The 12,561-nt window shown below is 42.1% G+C and overlaps 1 protein-coding gene across 20 annotated transcripts in view; it reads left to right on the top strand.

Annotated features, from left to right (window-relative positions):
- PPP6R3 (protein phosphatase 6 regulatory subunit 3) overlaps window positions 1-12,561 on the top strand; it is a 128,637-nt gene that overhangs the window by 29,344 nt on the left and 86,732 nt on the right. For 17 of the 20 annotated variants that reach the window (XM_019755615.2, XM_019755617.2, XM_019755619.2 and 14 more), the window contains exon 2: window positions 2,418-2,569. The exons of 2 other annotated variants lie outside the window; for them this stretch is intronic. The gene's annotated coding sequence lies outside the window, so the exon portion shown is untranslated. Of the gene's footprint in view, window positions 1-2,417; window positions 2,570-12,561 lie in introns of those variants that run through there. One more of the 20 variants, XM_074336842.1, reaches the window with a different exon arrangement.

Here is a 12,561-nt window from a genome sequence, read left to right on the forward strand (position 1 = left end):
CAATCGGCAGAATTGGAACATGAACTATGTAACCCGTGTATGACGATTAGTAGGTTAAATTCTTGATTTTCACATCTGTACTCTGGCTGTGTAAGAGAATAGCCTTGTTCTCAGGAAATACACAGGGAACTGTTTAAGGGTAAAGGGCGAGTTGGCTGCAGTAAATCAGGTATTTGGGATGTATGTGGAGAGGGGGGTAAAGCGACAGTGACACAGTGATGGATGTGAATCCAGGTGAAGCCTCTCTGGGAGTTTTCTTGTGCTGCCATTGAACTGTTGTGCAAGTTTACAATGAAAAGGCCTTTTTATTTTTTTAGAAAAATTGGAGTGAGAGTGGTTGGTGGGAGGATCTGTCATAGGTGGGGCTCAGTGCCCAGGGACTTCCCAGCAGCGACGAGTTGAGCTCCTTTTGTTGGGAAGCCCCCCAGTGTCTGCAGTTTCAGGTCTTTTTCCCTTGAGGTTGGATCATTCAGAAGATACCTTTCCGTCGTCAGCCTGGCTGGGAGCTCAGGAGCTCTGTGGGCAGGAGGAGCCGGCTGGGGGCGGGGGCGGGGGGTGGGGGGACACTGTGTGGCAGCATTCGTGCTGCAGGGTGGCGGGCTCTGCAGGGTGGCGGGCTCGTCCCCGCTGGGCTTCCCCATCATCTGCTAGGGTTGGGAGGGCAGGAGAGGGCAAGCAGATTTAGGGATCTGAGTGTTCATTGAATAACTTTCAACCGAGATTCCTCTGCTTCCTTCCAGCACCCCTTTAATTTTGTTGTCTTCTCCTGGTCCTTGTGGGTTGTGCCTTTAAAAAACAACCAAAACAGGGTTTTTTTGTTGTTTTGTTTTTTGCTTTTTGCTGTAGTTCTAGAGACGTTTCAATGTGTGTGCCGTGTACACTACCCAGGACCAGTACTGCACTCGTCCGCTGTTCCATGCTGTGTTCCGTCTTTGGGTCTCAAGTCTTATAGTCTCACACTTCAGAATAACCCCATTTCCTGCCATCAGTAGCATAGACCCACTCTGGCCAGTGAGTAGTCTAAGTGACAAGACAGTGAACAGTTAGACAAAGCCTCGATTCCAGCAAAGCGGGTTATGTCTCAGCAGCCTCGACACAGCTTAATAAGCACCTGGATTCCGAGGCTGGGACCAGCCTGTTTGGTGGCTGCTCTGTCTTCTGGCCTCCTTGGTGGGAGCGAGCTGCGCGGTGCGCCAGGCAGCGGCACAGCTCTGCGGGGAGTCTGTGCTTGCCGGGCCTGCAAGTGGGGGCAGTGATTGCAGGTCAGCTTTGAGGGCCCTGCAACCACTCGAATTTAAATGCCAAAGTGTGTGTGTGTGTGTGTGTGCGTGTGTGCGTGTGCGCGTGCGTGTGTGCGTGTGTGCCGTGCGTGCCGTGCGTGTGCATTTTGTGAAGTACTTAACTTCATCCAATTCTTAAAGGAATCTGGGACTCCTACCAGAGGATGGTGGTGATGGGACTAGAGTTACCTATGACACTTAGTGTGCACTTTTTACGTGAACATGTTAAGCTTTTTGTGTGTAAGGACTGTAGCAGTTCATGGTGACAGCTCTGTTGTGATTTAAAGCAAAAAAGTTAGATGATCAGTTGTACTTTTTCAAGCTTATGTTCAAAACGCATTTGACTTAGAATTAAATATTCTTTTTGTGTTAACCTAGGTTTGCTACTGTTTTTGTTGATGTGTTTGTTTTAAGAAGTAGTTCGCATTGTTTGTATTTTATTCGAGGGAGCATGTTGAGATGGTAACTTGGTATGATTTCTGTGGAAGAGGCATTATATGTGAGGCTGTTTTTTAAAGATGTCTTGTAGACTGCGTTCTTACGGGATTTCTCATTAGTGTAATTGTCCATAGGTCGGGTCTTTTTCTGCAGTATTAAGTAAGTGAAGTGCCTTGAGGATAGTTGCTAGTTCTTCCTGTGTAGTGTTGGTTAATTGACATTAAGGCAGCTAGTACTTCAGTGACTAGTGTTCTGCTCACACAGTTCCTAGAGAAGTTAGGATTCTTTAACAATAGAATGTGGGGCTACTTGGGGGCATTTAGAGGGAGACACTTAAAATTTGTTTTCGTAGTTTAAAGTATGATGCCTTTGCAGCCAACCGCGTGTTGGATAGGAATATCACTGATGTTTTCATAATATAAAGATAACATTATTTTTTTCTAATTTGCTCACTGATAATGCTGGTGTGGTGCCTCTTGCTTCTGGGTTATTGTGTAGTGTAGGATTAAAGCTGAACTAGGAGGGTGACAGTGCCTTTTTTCCTGTTTGACATAGAAAAAAGTTCAGTTAACTAGAACTTTCCAGTCCTCTGAGGTGTAGCTCTGTGTGAATCAAGACCCTGAACCAGTATCCTTAGTGGCAGCTGTCATCAGACCAGGAGAGAACACGTTGTGATGATGTGCTCTTTGTTCTTTATAGGAGACCTTCTGTTTCGTGTCCACCGCCCACTTTCGCCCGGCTAATCTGCTGATGCAGTAAATTGGAGACAGCCGTTGCCAGGATAATCTGTAATGGGCAAGGAGCCACCGAGAAGAAAACATTTCTTTTAGTTTTTAAACTTGGTTTGAAAGGTAAGACTATTAAGAGTACAGGAGTTTGCTTCCGTGAGTTACATGAAGGCAAGCGGTGTCGTGTCACGAGACCCTGGAGTCGGGTGGACCAGGGCTGGGCCATCTCCGAGCAGGTACAGTATGGTTCTGTGGCCAGTGGATTTTTAGGAAGGTAAAGAGCGGCCTGTGTAGTTTGCTCTGCTGTGTCTTGCGATCTGCAGCACCCATGTGATTCCCAGTTTCGTGAGGGGGGTGGGGCGGGGGCGGTGAGCTGGGCCCCGAGGACCAGCCAGGGCTAGGAAGCTGGAGTAACATGCATGCATAGTGCTTCTGGGCCACCTGGCTCTGTGTGTGTGTGTGAGTGTGAGAGAGAGAAGAGGGGGGAGGGGAAAGGGAGAAAGGGAGGGGCAGGAGGTGGTTTTGTTTTATAAAACAAAGGCCATCTGGCTTCTAGCCAGACGCTGGACTTTTTTTGAGTCCAGATTGCTATCACTTTGGAACTCTTTACTGAAAGTTTCTTAAAGACCAGAGGTTGACTTTGGATGTTTGACTTTTGGCTCAGTTGGCACATAATAGGAAGTGGCCCAGTAGGGCCTTTAGGGGACGTGCACATGTTCTTAATTCATTTTCATTTGCTCCATTGTATCCCAAGGGGAAAGTGGGTATAAACTGTTTAATGACCTGCCTTTCACAATCCATCTGTGAGACACTAGGGTTGTTCTGCTGTGACAGATCTCACTTCTCATCCCTGGGCCATGTTTCCTAGCGCAGAAATACCACTTTGCGCGTGACCTTGCTGCCCCTCTGGATGAGTCCTCCACCCTCAGCCACCCCTGTACTTACAGGGAAGCTCCAGCTCCTTGCCCTGAAACTCAGGGTCTTCTGACTTCTCCAGTTTGACCTCCATGTGATTCTGCATAAATCCCTGGTGGGGAAAATTCCCTCTGAGTATTCATTCACCTCGGGCACCTTGTTTCATGGTTTGGTTTGTGTTGTTTTGGTCCCTGGGCCCAGCCCTTCTCTGTCTCCACCCAGGGGTATGTTCTTACCCTGTGAGCGAGGCCTCTTCAGTTTTCCACCTGCCAGACCAGTGGAGAACTCAGATTTAAGAAGTCGGCATGGTAGTTACAAGCTGTGATCTGACCGTTAGGTTTATTTACAAAGAAGAAGATAGTTTGCAGTACACATGATCTGTTTACCTTGGTCAGCAGTTGGTTCGGAGCTGGGGGTGGTAGAAAGAAGGGCACTAGTTTAGGACCCCACAGAACCTTTGACTTGAAGCCACTTGATTATTTTAGAGGTTGAACATGTTTTTTAATGTTCCTTGGATAATTGTATATCTGTAAACTATAACATTTGTCCATTTGTTGTGACACTGGTTTTTGAAAAATAATTTTTAGAACTTTTTTTGTAATACAATACATAACTAGCTTTTTAAAAGTTCAGATATAATTGACATAACATATTAGTTTCAGGTGTCCAACATAATGATTCTATATTTGTATCTATTGTGAAGGAAGTGTATCTATTTGTATCGCCACAGGAAGTCTAGTTACCATCTATCCGCACACAGTTATACATTTTTTTTTCTTGTGAGAGGACTTTTAAGGTCTATTCTTATAGACAACACAGTATTATAAACTATAGTGACCATGCTGTACGTTCCATTCCATGACTTAACTTATTTTGTAACTATAAGTTTATACCTTCTGACCCCCCTCCACCTCATTTTGCCCACCCCCGTCATGATTTCATTATTGTTCTGTGTATTTGATGTTATAACTTCCAGGGCTCAGCTCTCTGTCACTTTTTTTGCCAACCCTTTCTGTATAGTCCACTTCCTTTGTAGTCACTCTTTTGTATACTCTTCGAGTACCTCATGAAATTATTTTAGGGTTATTTCTTCTCTTTAAGTAGATTTTAAGTTCCCAGTGAGCAAGGAGTTTTGACTTCTGCTTTATGTCTTTAGTGCTTTTTAAGTAATAGGTGTCATTAATTGGTGGTAGGAGCTAAAATTTCAGAGACATTTCTTAGGATAACATTTTTAAGACTTTGTCTCCCCTTTTCCCTTTTCTTCTTTTTTTGTTTCGTGTTGCTTTGCTGACAGAGACTCTTAGCTTTGGTAGCTTATAGAACAAACCCTTACGTTTAGCTGTATTCCTCCCTTTCATATTTTCTCTCCCCTCTTCTTGTCAGCAAGTTGTTTCACACTAGACTGGTGAACTCTTCTCTTAAGAAGTTAGTTACCCAGAAGCCTCCAGAAGTCCTAGAATCAATCCAGATGACTGAGAAGAGGGCAGCATGGAGGCAGAGGGTCCTTTAGACCAGGAGTTGTCTAACTGAACTTTTGTTGCAAAGGCCCAGATAGTAAGTATTTTAGGTTTTGTGGACCAAGAGACCATTATGAAGGTATCATATAATAAGAGAGAAAACACATTTTTACGGAGTTTATTGATGAAATTCAAAATGTAGAAATAATTGCATTCCATTTTCTGTAATGTAGATCTAGTGAGAAGAATGGAGTTCTTTTCTAGGGGGTAACATTTCACCTGAATGATGTTCAAAGTTAGGCTCCCCTCCAAATCTATTGCAAATAGTCACCTAACGTATTAATGCTGATCAGTAATGAGCTTTCACAGATTTTGCATCTTTAAAAATGTCTCTGTACACAGGTAGGTGCTGTCTCATTCTGATACTGTTCCAGAAGCATGAGGTTCGTTGAGTATATTCATCACTTGGGGGGCATTGATAGACATCTGTTAGTTTTTTCTCTTGCTATTTGCCTTTTAGCACGTAGATTAATTTCCAGTGAAAGCTCCTCAGTTGCATCACTAAATGGATTCTGAAATAGAGAAGTTTCCATCGCACTTGCATTCAGGTCTGAAAATGGTGTTTAACTGTGGCTTGAGTTCAGAAAATGTATCCACTGCAAATTTGTATGGGAATGAAGATCTCATTTTAACTTGTGACAGCGTGGGAAGTGACTGAAACAGCTGGAATGTATGGTCCAAACAAACTTAGTGTTGAAATATTCCCCAGTCTAAGTTTTGCAGGTCAGTGCTGGAATTTTAGGTTGTATTAGCCTTGTGATTTTTTTTCTCTCTCTCTTTTTTCTTTAATTAGTTTCAGGTGTACAAGACAGCGTCATACTTAAGACGTTTATCATTTATATCCCTCACACTGTGTGAATCCCTCTCCCCCCATCCACTATCTCTCTGACATCGCACACAGCCAATACATTTCCACTGTCTCTATTCCTAATGCTGTACTCCGCTTCTTGTAAGTATATACACACATATACATACATACATACATACATACATACATACATGTATATATATAAAGTTATAGTTGGCATTCATTATTGTTCAGCTTCAGGTGTACAGTGCAGTGATCAGGCATCTACATCATCCCCGAGGTGGTCTCCCAAATGGGACACGTGTCCATCGGATACCCTACAAAATGTTTACAACATTATTGATTACGTTCCCCAAATTAATTTTCAAAACCCCGTGGCAATCTTGTGGTTACCGACTGTTTTCTAATCCCCTCACCTTCCCCCTTATCCCCACCCCCCCGCCCACCTAGCAACCCTCAGTTTTTCCTCTATGTCTCCAAAACTGTTTCTGATCAATTCGTTTACTTATTCTTTTCTTCAGATTCTGCATATAAGTAAGATCATATGGTATTTGTCTTTCTCTGTCTAACTTATTTCACTTAACATAGTGTTCTCTAGGTCCATTCATGTTGTTGCAAATGGTAAGATTTCTTTCTTCTTTATGGCTGCGTAATACTCCATTGTATAAATGTACCACAGTTTCTTAATCCAGTCATCTACCGATGGGCATTTTGGTTGTTTCCATGTCTTGGCTATTGTGTATAATGCTGCAATAAACATAGGAGTGCATAAAGATTTTTGAATTGGAGTTTTGGATTTCTCCGGATAGATACCTAGGAGTGGAATTGCTGGATCATAAGGTAGTTCCATTTTCGGATTTTTGAGATACCTCCATACTGTTTTCCATAGTGGCTGCACCAATCTGCAATCCCACCAACAGTGCACAAGCGTTCCCTTTTCCCCACATCCGCGCCAGCACTTGTTGTTTGTTGATTTGTTGATGATAGCCATCTTGACTGGGGTGAGGTGGTATCTCATTGTGGTTTTTATTAGCATTTCTCTGATGGTTAGTGAGGTTGAGCATTTCTTCATATGTCTGTTTGCCATCTGTATGTCCTTTTTACAAAAATGTCTCTTCATGTCCTCTGCCCATTTTTTAATTGGGTTGTTTGGTTTTTTGGAGTTGAGTTGAGTGAGTTTTTTATAAATTTGTGCTATTAACCCCTTATCAGATATATCATTGGCAAATATCTTTTCCCATTCAGTAGGATCCCTTTTTATTTTATTGATGGTTTCCTTCGCTGTGAAAAAACTTTTTAGTTTGATGTAATCCCACATGTTTGTTTTTTGTCTTACTTCCCTCGCGCGAGGGGATATATCAGTAAAAATCTTACTCCGAGTAATGTCTGTGAAGTTTCTTCCTATATTTTCTTCTAGGAATTTTATGGTTTCAGATCTTAAATTTAAGTCTTTAAGCCATTTTGAATTTATTTTTGTATATGGTATAAGGAGGTGGTCCAGCTTCAATTTTTTGCATGTGTCTGTCCAGGTTTCCCAGCACCATTTATTGAATAGACTGTCTTTACCCCACCATATATTCTTGCTTCCATTGTTGTAGATTAAATGGCCATATAGGCATGGATTTATTTCTGGACTCTCTATTCTGTTCCATTGATCTGTGTCTGTTTTTATGCCAGTACCATGCTGTTTTGATTACTGTAGCCTTGCAGTATAATTTGATGTCAGGTATTGTTATACCTCCCACTTTGTTCTTATTTCTCAAGATTGCTGAGGCTATCCAGGGTCTTTTATGGTCCCATATAAATTTTAGGATTATATGTTCTATTTCTGTGAAAAACATCGTTGGTAGTTTGATAGGAATTGCGTTGAATATGTATATTGCCTTAGGCAGTATGGACATTTTAACTATATTAATTCTTCCTATCCATGAACATGGTATGTGTTTCCATCTATTTGTATCTTCTTTCATTTCTTTCTTCAGTGTCTTATAATTTTCTGAGTACAGATCTTTTACTTCTTTGGTTAAATTTATTCCCAGGTATTTTATAGTCTTTGGAGCAATTGTAAATGGGACTGATTTTTAAATTTCTCCTTCTGATGTTTTATTATTGGTATATACAAATACAACTGATTTCTGAATATTAACTTTGTATCCTGCTAGTTTACTAAATTCATCTATCAGCTCTAATAGTTTCTAGGTGGAGTCTTTGGGGTTCTCTATATATAGTATCATGTCATCTGCATATAATGACAATTTTACTCCTCCTTACCGATTTGGATGCCTTTTATTTCTTTTTCTTGTCTGATTGCTGTGGCTAGAACTTCCAGCACTATGTTGAATAGAAGTGGAGAAAGTGGGCAACCTTGCCTTGTTCCTGATCTTAAGGGGAATGGTTTTAGCTTTTCCCCATTGAGTATGATGTTAGCTGTGGGTTTATCATATATGGCCTTTATTATGTTGAGATATGATCCCTCTATTCCCACTTTCTTAAGGGTTTTTATCATAAATGGCTGCTGGATTTTATCAAATGCTTTTTCTGCATCTATTGATATGATCATGTGATTTTTATTTTTCATTTTGTTAATGTGGTGTGTCACATTAATTGATTTGCGGATGTTGAACTACCCTTGCATACCAGGGATGAATCCCACTTGATCATGGTGTATGATCTTTTTAATGTACTGCTGAATTCTGTTCACTAATATTTTGTTGAGGATTTTTGCATCTATATTCATTAGAGATATTGGCCTGTAGTTTTCTTTTTTGTGGTGTCTTTGTCTGATTTTGGGATCAGGGTGATAGTAGCTTCGTAAAAATGTTTGGGGGGTCTTCCCTCCTTCTGGATTTTTTGGAAGAGCTTGAGGAGAATAGGTGATAATTCTTTTTTGGAACGTTTTGTAAAATTCACCTGTAAAGCCATCTGGTCCAGAGCTTTTGTTTGTTGGGAGATTGTTGATTACGGATTCAATTTCCCTGGTGGTAATCAGTCTATTCAGGTTTTCTGTTTCTTCCTGAATTAGCCTTGGAAGGTTGTACGCCTCTAGAAAATTGTCCTTTTCTTCCAAATTGTCAAATTTGTTGGCATATAGTTGCTCATAGTAATTTCTTAAATTTTTTTGTATTTCTGCGGTGTCTGTTGTCACTTCTCCTCTTTCATTTCTGATTTGATTAATTTGGATCCTCTGTCTCTTTTTTTTTAATGAGTCTGGCTAAAGGTTTGTCAATTTTATCTTCTCTGAGAACCAACTCTTGGATTCATTGATCTTTTGTATAGTTTTTCTGGTTTCTATTTAATTTATTTCTGTTCTGATCTTTATTATCTCCTTCCTTGTACTCCCTTTGGGCTTATTTTGCATTCTTTTTCCAGATACCTTAAATGTGAAGATGAACTGTTGATTAGTGATTTTTCTTGTTTCTTTAGATAGGCCTGCAATGCTATGAATTTCCCTCTTAGGACTGCTTTTGCGGCATCCCCTAGATTTTGGGTCGTCGTGTTTTCATTTTTGTTTGTCTCGAGATATCTTTTGATTTCTTCCTTGATCTCCTGTTTGACCCATTCATTATTTAGTAACATGTTATTCAGCCTCCATGAATTTGTGTGTCTTCCAGTTTTTTTCCTGTAGTTCATTTCTAATTTCATAGCACTGTGGTCAGAGAAGACAGTTGGTATGATTTCAGTTTTCTTAAATTTGTCAAGACTTGTTTTGTGGCCTAACATATAGTCTGTCTTGGAAAATGTTCCATGTGCGCTTGAGAAGAACGTGTATTTTGCAGCATTGGGGTGAAATGCTCTGAAAATATCAATTAAATCCAAGTGGTCCAATGTGTCATTTAAGGCTGTTGTTTCCATATTGACTTTCTGTCTGGAAGACCTGTCCCTTGTGGTCAGAGGTGTGTTGAAGTCCCCTACTATGATAGTGTTACTGTTGATCTCTGTCTTTATGTCAGTCAATATCTGTTTTATATATTTAGGTGCTCCTATGTTGGGTGCACAGATGTTTACTAGGGTTATGTCCTCTTGTCGGATCGATCCCTTTATTATTATATAGTGCCCATCTTTGTCTTTTAATATATTCTTCATTTTAAAGTCTATTTTGTCAGATATAAGTATTGCAACTCCAGCTTTTTTCTCATTTCCATTTGCATGAAATATCTTACTCCAACCCTTCACTTTCAGCCTGATCTGAGGTGAGTCTCTTGTATACAGCATATATAAGGGTCTTGCTTTCTTATCCACTTAGCCACCCTATGTCTCTTGATTGGAGCATTTAATCCATTTACATTTAAAGTGATTATTGATAGGTACATAGTTATTGCCATTTTTAAATTTGTAGTTAGATTGTTTTCATCTTTCTTTTATTTACAGAAGTCCTTTTAGTATTTCTTGCAATGCTGGCTTGGTGGTAATAAATTCCTTTAGCTTATTCTTTTCTGGGAAGCTCTTTATCTCTCCATCAACTTTAAATGATAGCCTTGCTGGATAAAGCAATCTAGGTTGTAGGCCTTTGTTTTCCATCACTTTGAGTATCTCCTGCCACTCCCTCCTGGCCTTCAATGTTTCTGTAGAAAAGTCATTTCATAGTCTTATGGGAGTTCCCTTGTATGTAACCCTCTGTCTTTCTCTTGCTGCTTTTAGGATTCTCTCTTTGTCTTTAACCTTTGCCATTTTAACTATAATGTGTCTTGGCGTGGACCTGTTTGGGATTATCCTGGTTGGAACTCTCTGCACTTCCTGGGCTTGTATGTTGGTTTCCTTCATCAGGTTAGGGAAGTTTTCGGACATTATTACTTCAAATATGTTCTCAATCCCTTGCTTCCTCTCTTCACCTTCTGGTTTTCCTATGATGCGCATGTTGTTGTGCTTGATGTGATCCCAGAGGTCTTTTAAACCATCGTCATTGTTTTTTATTCTTTTTTCTTTCTGTTGTTCTGTTTGGGTGATCTCTGCTAACTTGTCTTCTAAGTCGCTGATTCGATCCTCTGCTTCATCTAACCTGCTGTTAATTCCTTCAAGTGAGTTCTTTATTTCGGTAATTGTGTTCTTTAGTTCTAACTGGTTGTTCATTATGATTTCTCTGTCCTTCTTTATGTCGTCACTAAGCTCCTTAAACATTCTTATCATCAGTGTTCTGAACTCTGTCTCTGATAGGTTGGTTACCTCTGTTTCATTTGGTTCCATTGCTGGAGGTTCCTTCTGTTCTTTTATTTGGGACATGTTTCTTTGTTTCCCCATTCTGGCTACTCTCTGTGTTTGCTTCGATGTATTAGGTAGATCTCCCAGAGTTCTTAGTTCTTGCTGGGTTATCTTATGTAGTATGTGTCCTTTATATTTGACTTGCACTAATTCATTCTTCTCCTCTACATGTGCTCCAAAGGTGACTCTTGTGTTGTGTTTATTGTCCTGCTAAAGAAGATCTTTAATTGCTTTTCACTTGTGAGTAGGTGGGGTTGACTCCCAGGCTGACTAGTTGGTGAGACTTGGCTCTGCCCACAGCAGGGTGTTCTGCTGCATGAGGGTTGAGCACTTAAATGAGGCTTGGCCTCTATGGGCTCTTGTGCCTGCAGAGTTCCCTCTGGGTGTGTCACTTGTAGGTCAAACCCGGTAGTACTCAGGTTTGGTCTGAAGTTGGCCTCTGGGTGTGTTGCATCTTGTGCCTCTTAAGCTGGGCCCTGGTAGGGCAATTTCAGAACAAAGCAAATCACCAAGCACAACAACAACAACAACAAGGAAAAGATCAAATACATTCACATGTAAAAACAACCGACAACCCCCACTCAACACAGGCAAAGATATCAAAGATAGAAAAACAAAACAGAACAAAAAAAGCAGTGCCTGTGTTGGTTTAAGCCCACCAAGTAATCTCCAGGTTGTCCTCTGCTGTACCAAAGAGTCCTCTGTGTATTGTGCAGGCAGAGCTGGTCACCTGGTGCCCAGAGTGACATTGGGACTGCAGATTTAGATGCGTGGGGCTGAGGGGTCTGGATGGTAGTTTCTACAAAGTCAGTGCAGTTTCTGCTCTTGCCTGCATGTATGTGCCCTGAGTAGCACCACTAGCCCTGTGTCCAGTTCTCCTGAGTCTTAGGGCACTTCTTCCGTGTGTGTGTGTGTGTGTGTGTGTGTGTGTGTGTGTGTGGCGGGCGGGAGATTTCTGAGCTGCTGAAAGCCCACAGCTGTGTCTGCCACCTCCACAGTTGTAATTGCCCCGCCCTAGGCAGGCCAGAAAGGGTGGAGGCTGGGGATGGAGGGGTCTTCTCTCTCCCAGCCCAGCCATGTCACACTCTTCCCGCAGGCCAGAAAAGGTGGTGGCTGGGGGTGGAGGAGTCTCTTCTCTCCTAGCCCAGCAAAAATCACACTCTTCCCGGCCTCTTCCCTGGGTCAGAGCTGCCCGCCAGTCTTCCCAGAGCCTGAGCACTAAGGCTCCTCTGTAATCTGACACTACTCCTCGGTTCAGGGGCCCGTTTAAGTTCCTGGAAGGGCAGGGATAGGATTGGAAGAGGGGGGGAGTGGCCCAAGTATGGAGTTTGTGTCCTTTGTCCGGCCTAGGGCCCAACTGGAGGTATCAGCTGAGGTTATTGCCTCAAATGCCCCCTCTGCGGGAGAGATCAGCTGTGGGACGCAGGGAAAGAGCCCAACTCCTGGCTTTTGTGTTCTCTGTTCCGTCTTGGGATCCCCTGCGTCTCTGCAGCTGCGGATACCGGCCGGGTTTCCACCGCCGAAGGTGCGGGCCGCGCCTCCACAGCCGCAGATGCCAGCCGTGTCCCTACAGCCGCAGATGCGGGCCGCGTCTCCACTCCGCTCCCTTCCCTCTTCCCCTGCTCGCTCTATTTACCCACCGGCAAGTAATCCTTGCACGAGTCTCTTAGCTGTTCTGC

The sequence above is a fragment of the Rhinolophus sinicus genome, linkage group LG06, assembly GCF_036562045.2.
Source record: "Rhinolophus sinicus isolate RSC01 linkage group LG06, ASM3656204v1, whole genome shotgun sequence".
NCBI classification, from domain to species: Eukaryota; Metazoa; Chordata; class Mammalia; order Chiroptera; family Rhinolophidae; genus Rhinolophus; species Rhinolophus sinicus.